This window comes from Gorilla gorilla, chromosome 13, assembly GCF_029281585.2.
Source record: "Gorilla gorilla gorilla isolate KB3781 chromosome 13, NHGRI_mGorGor1-v2.1_pri, whole genome shotgun sequence".
NCBI classification, from domain to species: Eukaryota; Metazoa; Chordata; class Mammalia; order Primates; family Hominidae; genus Gorilla; species Gorilla gorilla.
This window is the reverse complement of record NC_073237.2, coordinates 42,952,501-42,962,358: the sequence shown is the minus strand read 5'-3', so window position 1 is coordinate 42,962,358 and position 9,858 is coordinate 42,952,501. Positions and strand designations below refer to the sequence as shown.

At 38.6% G+C, this 9,858-nt stretch overlaps 1 protein-coding gene across 1 annotated transcript in view; it reads right to left on the bottom strand.

Moving 5' to 3' along the window:
* Window positions 1–823: 823 nt before the first annotated feature.
* Window positions 824–9,858, bottom strand: part of IFNE (interferon epsilon) — a 37,372-nt gene continuing 28,337 nt past the window's right edge. Inside the window, exon 4 of the mRNA XM_063696325.1 lies at window positions 824–5,299. The gene's annotated coding sequence lies outside the window, so the exon portion shown is untranslated. The remainder of the gene's footprint in view (window positions 5,300–9,858) is intronic.

The following is a 9,858-nucleotide window of genomic DNA, read 5'->3' as shown; positions in this document are numbered from 1 at the left end:
CTTATATAGATGCACAACAATGTATGAAAGTGCTCAGTGCGCCCACCATATTTGTTTCTGTTTGTTTTGGAACTGCTTGGTTGTAAGAGGTGTTCCTTACAATTTTCACTTTGTAAACATTTATTTTTTGATATAACCTTCTATTACTATGACTGGAAAATATCACCTATTGTAATGCCAACCATAGGCAACCATAGACAGCCAAAGACAACGATACTAAGCAATGTGGCTGAGTCTGTAGTTAAAGCCAGATCTTCCTTGGCAAGCAGCCCTTTAAAAGCATTCATTTTGTGTTGCAACTGTAGCAGTGAGACAGCAAAATACCTAACATAACTAACTCCATTTTGTTTACGGGGCCTACACCCATTCCTGCACGTAGGTTGGGATGATTTTAGAGCAGAGATAACGTGCAAAAACAGCAATCATGTAATTTTTAAAACTAACTCTGGGATTAAAGGAGAAGAATGTAAACAACTAACTATGTTACCTTAAAGATTCATAGGAGCATTGTGACCTGACAAAGAACAAAGAATTTTTCAAATTCATTGGACCTGTGCTGGTGCCCAGTTGTCTGCTATTGATGGTCACCTATTTATCCTGACCCCCCTCCTCTTCTGCCTGCCCTTAACATAAAAAGAGCCTGAAATTTGTACTGTCTTAAGATGGTATTTGAAGATACTAGTCTACCATCTTCTCAGTTTGCAGGCTTTCCTAATGAATCTGCTTTCCCCCTCAACATCTCTCTTCTCTTGAGTTTGGTTTTCGAGAGATGAGCAGCTGAACCTGGGTTCATTTCCACTAACAAGGAATACCTGAGGCTGAGTAATTTATAAAGAAAAAAATGTTTATTTGGCTCACAATGCTGCTGGCTGGAAGACTGGGCATCTGGTGAAAGCCTCAGGCTGCTTAGATGCTATACAGTTTAGATGTTTGGTGGAGACAACTGAGATTTCTATAGTTTACATGTTTGCTGGGGATCACAATCTTGGTCATATGAATGATCTTTTCAGCACTCACAACTCAACCAATGGACCGAAAGAGAAAGAGGGGAAGAGATTCTTCACTGGACACAATCAGTACACAAGATTAAGTCCTGAATGGGCTGGGGATAGAAATATCCTTCTCCTTGGCAATAAGAGCAGCAGGCTGACCTGTGAGTCCTGAAGGAGGAGAAAGTCAGAGTCCATATGGCTGTGCTGTCCCAGAAATTATTAGTTGTTTTCTCTTTATTCTTAAATACACAAGAAAACTCAAGAGTAAAAAATAAATTGGCTTCCAGGAGTTTGCAGTTGACGGGTTAATAGAGTTGTTTTAGTATATTTTTGAAGAAATCACTAATTAAATGTTATGATTTATTTTTTTAATTGGCAGACAAATCTACTTCATTTTACTACTTAAAAGATATTTCGTTGGCTGGGTGCAGAGGCTCACATCTGTAATCCTGGCACTTTGGGAGGCGGAGGCAGGCGGATCATTTAGGGCCAGGGGTTCAAGACCAGCCTGGCCAACATGGTGAAACCCTGTCTTTACTAGAAATACAAAAATTAGCCGGGCATAGTGGTGTGCACTGATAGTCCCAGCTACTCCAGAGGCTAAGGCACGAGAATCACTTGAACCCAGGAGGTGGAGGTTGCAGTTAGCTGAAATTGCGCCACTGCACTCCAGTCTGGGTGACAAAGCAAGACTCTGTCTCAAAAAAAAAAAAAAAAAAAGGAATGTATTTCATCTACTTTTCCACTGAACTTAAGGCAGTCAGTTCAATTCATTTACACTACACCCCCTGTTGCTCTGTAAAGCAATAGACAGCAACCATTTGACATTCAAAATGCATCTCAGAATCTTAGTCATCTCACTCTCCCTGCTCCATTGATTTGATGTCCTCTTCTTTACTTTCTATGTTCATATCTATCCCCCACTTCCTTTAAAGGACCCTTCCAGAAAAGCCATTATATTGATTCTCCCTAAAGTTTTCACCTTGCACAATTGGTGTGGTCAGAATAGTTCATCCCTCCAGATTTATATTTCTCTCCAAACAGTTGTATAAAAGGGTGTAATCCAAATAGTGTTATTGAGAAGACAGAGTTAGTATTTTTAAAATATCTTAAAGCAGCCTGGCATGGTGGCTGATGCCTGTAATCCCAGCACTTTGGAACACTGAGGCAGGATGATCGCTTGAGCCCAGGAGCACCAGACCAGCCTGGGCACATGTTGAAACCCTGTCTCTACAAAAAATTTGAAAAATTAGCCAAGCATGGTCGTGCATGCTTGTGGTCCCAGTTACTCAAGAGACTGAGGTAAAAGGACTGCTTGAGCCCAGAAGGTCAGGTTGCAGTGAACTGTGATCGTACCACTGTACTGCAGCCTAGGTGACACAGTAAGACCCTGTCTCAAAAAAGAAAATCTTAAAACAGTGGATGGTTCCTATTAGGCATGCAATAAATGTTGGTGTTATCATTTTTAATATTAGTATTATTATTAATATCATCATCCAGATTAAAATAGAAACTTTTGGGATCATCCAATTCTATTTCTATTAATTCCAGGTCCCTCAAGGCTATCTTATCATTGCCTGGGTGGATTTATTAACTAGGTATAGTCTTCAGACAAGCTTAATGTCTAACACCCTGCCAGAGAGCTTTGTTGGTGTTCTAGCAACTGCAGCCTGGTTGTCAATCTTTTGGGAGTTGGTTGGTGTAACTTCTGCCTTCTCTCCAGAGCTGATCACATGCGGATTAAGTGAAAGAAAGTCAAGTAGCTGATCTTCGAAAACTCTCTAGTCCCCAATTTTTGCTGCATTGAAGTTTGCTAACTTACACTTTGCAGTTAGTAAGGGGAAAGTCACTCCCCTTATTTCAATTTCATGACAATCAGAATTGCTTCTGTTTTCTTTCTCCCTACAAACAACTGTCAAGTAGTACTTTCTACAAGTTTAAATGAAAAACAAGAAAAACACGAATTTTGGAAATTATAGAGAAAAGCAGTGTAGCTCTTTTGCCTTTCTTTTACTTTCCTTTGTTTGTGTTACTTCATCATGAATTAGAATATAATGTGGTAGCAGCAAGACAAACTGCCCAGTAAACCACTACGTTAAAAAGGTGTTCTAAAAATTCATTCGTTGTTGAGCTTTAAATTTAAAATGAAGAATCACAAATCAGTAAAGGAAAGATGGCTATGACTATTTAATGTGATAGCATGGGGCTCACTGCCCTGCACCATCAAAGTTTCATGTAGACAGAGATGTAAGAAACTTCAACAGATCACACTGAACTAGTGAACAACTGAGGGTCGCCAGTTTCTGTAATATGAGCCTCTAAAGAGAGGCAGCAGCATCTTTGACTCTCCTGTGCATAGCTCAGAAATTTTAAGCATAAAAACTGTTAATAGTTTAAAAGAATTAAAGATAGCAAAAGAGTTAAAGAAAGAATAAAAGCTGTACTTGGTGAAATAAAAATTATTTAACTACTGAAGATAAAATGATTACAATTGGATAATTCCTTTACCTACTTAGACAAAACAAACCTTTGTTATCAGCGTTCTAGGGCTGTTGAGACTTTGATACCTAGGGCATGGGTCAGAAGAAGAGGAGGTCACCACTGACAGCATATACTCCTTCACCCAAATATTCTAGGAGCAAGGACAAAGGTCACAAAGGATTTATTGTTTTGGCAACAAAGAAGCAAGAACCTCCTTGGAAAAGGAGTTCTAAAGTCATCAGGATGTGGTGAGCCTGCACTTAGGGAGTGACTTGATGTGATAAATAACTTGTGAGTCATCACTGCTGAGGAAATAACATTATTTTAAGATTAAAATTTCCACACCCATATGCACCTTAAAAAAGAAAAAAAAACAAACCAACGGAATTTCTTTTAGGGGTATTGGCACAGCCTGAGGAGTGCTATATTTCTCCAGTAAGAAAATAATGCAAAAAAGGCAATGTTCATTGATCTAAGCTTGAGCCCCCAGGGAAGCATAACCACATGAACCTGAATGAATATATTCTAGAAGGAGGGAAGCACCAGAGAAGTTCTTTCACTAATAACCATCAACGTCTTCTGTGAATCAAATATCAAACAAAGATAGTCCTAAAAAGTTTAATTTCCAGAGATAGGTAATTTCCTAACTGAATACAGAAACCCATAGGGACCAGGGATCCTGATTTCCTATGCAAAATGGAGGGTAAAACTGGAGGCTAGGATCTGGGCTAAAAGTATATACTTCTAACAGTAGCACAAAGATGTTTCTCATCTGATCGATCAATATTCATTTGGATTGATATTATCTTAAGTTTACTGGGAATATTGAACTTCCATTGCAAAAATCAAGAGTGTAGAGTGATGACCTCCTTTTAGGTCATATAGAACAAGGTTTTTCAACCCCCAACCATGGACCGGGGTACTGGTCCTGGCCTGGTAGGAACAGGGCCGCACAGCAGGAGGCAAGCAGGCCAACCAACAAGCATTAACGCCTGAGCTCTGCCTCCTGTCAGATCAGCAGTGGCATTGGATTCTCAAAAGAGCAGGAACCCTATTGTGAAGTGCAGATGCGAAGGATCTAGGTTGTGGTCTCCTAATGAGAATCTAATGTCTCTGAAAACATTCCCTCCCTGACCCCAATTATCTTCCACCAAACTGGTGGCCAAAAGGTTGTGGATGCTGATATAGAAGACATGTAAATAAAAACAATAAATGGAATTAAAAATTTAGAGAAATGCTCAGAAAAATGAAAACTATTTGTGCTCCATTAAAGCCATGCATAGATAGAATGTCTTCATAGAACCTAGGATCCAAGGTTCTATGAAGACCTCAGCTCAACCAGGCCAAAAGCATCCTGATTTCTCAATGGCCCTCCTCTTCCCTCTACTGGCAGCCCTAGAGGTGTGCAGCTGTGGCTCTTCTGGATCTCTAGGATGCAACCTGCCTCAGAACCATGGCCTGCTAGGCAGGAACACCTTGGTGCTTCTGGGCCAAATGAGGAGAATCTCTCCCTTCTTGTGTCTAAAGGACAGAAGTGACTTCAGATTCCCCCAAGAGATGGTGGAAGTCAGCCAGTTGCAGAAGGCCCAGGCTATGTCTTTCCTCTATGATGTGCTACAGCAGGTCTTCAACTTCTCACACAAAGCGCTCCTCTGCTGCATGGAACATGACCTTCCTGGACCAACTCCACACTTTACGTCATCAGCAGCTGGAACACCTGGAGACCTGCTTGGTGCAGGAGATGGGAGAAGGAGAAGCTGGGGGCAGGGGGTGATTGAGGGCTCTACACTGGCCTTGAGGAGGTATTTCCGGGAATCCATCTCTACCTGAAAGAGAAGAAATAAAGATTGTGCCTGGGAAGTTGTCAGAGTGGAAATCATGAGATCCTTTTCATCCACAAGTTTGCAAGAAAGATTGAGAAGTAAGGATGAAGACCTGGGCTCATCATGAAATGATTCTCATTGACTAATCTGCCATATCACAGTTGTACATGTGACTTTGAATATTCAAAAAGCTCATTTCTGTTTCATCAGAAATTATTGAATTAGTTTTAGCAAATACTTTATTAATAGCATAAAGCAAGTGTATGTCAAAAACATTCAGCTCCTGGGGCATCCGTAACTCAGAGATAACTGCCCTGATGCTGTTTATTTATCTTCCTTCTTTTTTTCATGCCTTGTATTTATGATATTTATATATTTTATATGTTCATCTTCACATTGTATTAAAATTTATAAAACATTCACTTTTTCGTATTAAGTTTGCATTTTGTTTTATTAAATTCATATCAGAGAAAACTCTGTAAATGTTTCTATTCTAAAAACAATGTCTACTTTCTCTTTTTGTAAACCAAATTGAAAATATGGTAAAATGTATTAACTCATTCATTTCATTCCTATTATATGTATAAATTGAGTAAATGGCAAACTGTGGTGTTTTCTTAAAGAAATACAGGTGAATAAAGCAAACACAGTTTCTCTCAGTCTAAGAGGGAAAGAGACGTAAAAACAGGACAAATATTGATATTATTTCAGTTATGTTAAATGCTACAAAGAGAAGTAAAGAAAAGTGATGTTCTCACATCAGAAACTTTAGGTATAAATGGTGCTTGGAAGGGAAAAATATTAGATATCCTTCCTAAGGTGCATGGGAGATACGTAAGTACACGTCTTATTGGCAGGTGGGAATTATGTGTCTAGAATGCCATGGGGGAAGGTGTTAATTTGGGGTTCTTTATTTTATGTCTGATTATCGGGGTACGGGAATGGATGTAGTCACATAGAGGGGACAATGTGATGAGGACATAAACTTTATCCTGCAGACCCTCAGCAGTTAAAGGAAGGGCTGAAGAGCAGAGTCTGCAAAACGCCCTGAGGCTGATAGCCAGTGCAGTTAGAAGGCGAAATAGGGAAGAATCAGGGAAAGACTAATCAGGAAAGGATGGTGGTACTTTCAGGGAAGGAAGACCAAACTATCCTAGTGAATCTGAAAACAGAAGTCACTGGTGACCTTGACCAATGATGGAATATATGGTTTAGTAGAATTAATGTAACAGAATTAATGGAACATTCCTTCTGAAATTATTCCAATCAATAGAAAAAGAGGGAATTCCCCCTAACTCATTTTATGAGGCCAGCATCATCCTAATACTAAAGCCTGGCAGAGACGCAACAAAAAGAGAATTTTAGACCAATATCCCTGATGAACATCGATGCAAAAATCCTCAATAAAATACTGGCAAACTGAATCCAGCAGCACATCAAAAAGCTTATCCACCAAGATCAAGTTGGCTTCACCCCTGGGATGCAAGGCTGGTTCAACATATGCAAATCAATAAATGTAATCCATCACATAAACAGAACCAAAGACAAAACCACATGATTATCTCAATAAATGCAGAAAAGGCCTTCGACAAAATTCAACAGCCTTTCATGCTAAAAACTCTCAATAAACTAGCTATTGATGGAAAGTATCTCAAAATAATAAGAGCTATTTATGACAAACCCACAGCCAATATCTTACTGAATGAGCAGAAACTGGAAGCATTCCCTGTGAAAATTGGCACAAGACAGGGATGCCCTCTCTCACCACTCCTATTCAACACAGTATTGGAAGTTCTGGCCAGGGAAATCAGGCAAGAGAAAGAAATAAAGGGTATTCAATAAGGAAAAGAGGAAGTCGAATTGTCCCTGTTTGCAGATGACATGACTGTATATTTAGAAGACCCTATTGTCTCAGCCCAAAATCTCCTTAAGCTGATAAGCATCTTCAGCAAAGTCTCAGGATACAAAATCAATGTGCAAAAATCACAAGCATTCTTATACACCAATAACAGATAAACAGAGAGCCAAATCATGAGTGAACTCCCATTCACAGTTGCTACAAAGAGAGTAAAATACCTAGGAATCCAACTTACAAGGGATGTGAAGGACCTCTTCAAGGAGAACTACAAACCACTGCTCAATGAAATAAAAGAGGACACAAACAAATGGAAGAACATTCCATGCTTGTGGGTAGGAAGAATCAATATCGTGAAAATGGCCATACTGCCCAAGGTAATTTATAGATTCAATGCCATCTCCATCAAGCTACCAATGACTTTCTTCACAGAATTGGAAAAAACTACTTTAAAGTTCATATGGAACCAAAAAAGAGCCTGCATTGCCAAGACAATCCTAAGCCAAAAGAACAAAGCTGGAGTCATCACGCTACCTGACTTCAAACTATACTACAAAGATACAGTAACCAAAACAGCACGGTACTGGTACCAAAACACAGATATAGACCAATGGAACAGAACAGAGGCCTCAGAAATAACACCACACATCTACAACCATCTGATCTTTGACAAACCTGAGAAAAGCAAGAAATGGGGAAAGGATTCCTTATTTAATAAATGGTGCTGGGAAAACTGGCTAGCCCTATGTAGAAAGCTGAAACTGGATCCCTTCCTTACACCTTATACAAAAATTAATTCAAGATGGATTAAAGACTTAAATGTCAGACCTAAAACCATAAAAACACTAGAAGAAAACCTAGGCAATACCATTCAGGACATAGGCATGGGCAAAGACTTCATGACTAAAACACCAAAAGCAATGGCAACAAAAGCCAAAATTGACAAATGGGATCTAATTAAACTAAAGAGCTTCGGCACAGCAAAAGAAACTACCATCAGAGTGAACAGGCAACCTACAGAATGGGAGAAAATTTTTGCAATATACCTATCTGACAAAGGGCTAATATCCAGAATCTATGAAGAACTTAAACAAATTTGCAAGAAAAAATCAAACAAACCCATCAAAAAGTGGGCAAAGGATATGAACAGACACTTTTCAAAAGAAGGCATTTATGCAGCCAACAGACACATGAAAAAATGCTCATCATCACTGGTCATCAGAGAAATGCAAATCAAAACCACAATGAGATACCATCTCACACCAGTTAGAATGGCGATCATTAAAAAGTCAGGAAACAACAGGTGCTGGAGAGGATGTGGACAAATAGGAATGCTTTTACACTGTTGGTGGGAATTTAAACTAGTTCAACCATTGTGGAAGACAGTGTGGCAATTCCTCAAGAATCTAGAACTAGAAATACCATTTGACCCAGTGATCCCATTACTGGGTATATACCCAAAGGATTATAAATCATGCTCCTATAAAGACACATGCACATGTATGTTTATTGCGGCACTATTCACAATAGCAAAGACTTGGAATCAACCCAAATGTCCATCAATGATAGACTGGATTAAGAAAATGTGGCACATATATACCATGGAATACTATGCAGCCATAAAAAACAATGAGTTCATGTCCTTTGTAGTGACATGGATGAAGCTGGAAATCATCACTCTAAGCAAACTGTCACAAGGACAGAAAACCAAACACTGCATGTTCTCACTCATAGGTGGAAATTGACCAATGAGAACACTTGGACACAGGGTGGGGTACATTACACACCAGGGCCTGTTGTGGGGTGGGGGAATGGGGGAGGGATGGCATTAGGAGAAATACGTAATGTAAATGACGAGTTAATGGGTGCAGCAAACCAACATGGCATATGTATACATATGTAACCTGCACGTTGTGCACATGTACCCTAGAACTTAAATTATAATAAAATAAATAAATTTTTTAAATGCCTCTGTGATTTTGATAGGGATTGCATTAGATCTGTAGATCACTTTGGAGAACATGAAGATCTTAACAATGTTAAGTCTTCCAATACATGATGGATATAAATAAATGTCTTACCATTTATTTTTGTCATCTTTAATTTTTTCAGCAGTATTTGATAATTTCCAGTGTATATGTCTTTCACCTCCTCGGTTAAGTTTATTCCTGAATATTTTATGCTTTTTGATGCCATTGTAAATGAGAGTATTTTCTTAATTTCCTATTAGGATTATTCATTGTTATTATATAGAAATACGACTGATTTTTGTTTGTTGATTTTGTATCCTGAAACTTTGCTCTATTCATTTATAAGTTATCACTGTGTGTGTGTGTGTGTGTGATCTTTAGAATTTTTTACATATAAGACTATGTCGTCTGCCAACAGAAATTATTTTATTTCCTCCTTTATAATTTCGATGCTTATTATTTGTTTTTGTTGCCTAATGACTCTGGCTAGGACTTAAAATACTATGGATAAGTAGAAGTGATGAGAATGGCATCCCTGCCTTTTTCCTGAGCTTAGAGGAAAACCTTTTAGGTTTTCACTATTGAGTATGATGTTAATGGAGGGATTTTCATATAATAGCCCTTATCATGTTGAGGTAATTTCCTTCTATTCCTAGTTTATTGATCCTTTTTTTAAATCATGAAAGGACACTGAATTTTGTCAAATGGTTTTTCACCATCAATTGAGGTGATCATGG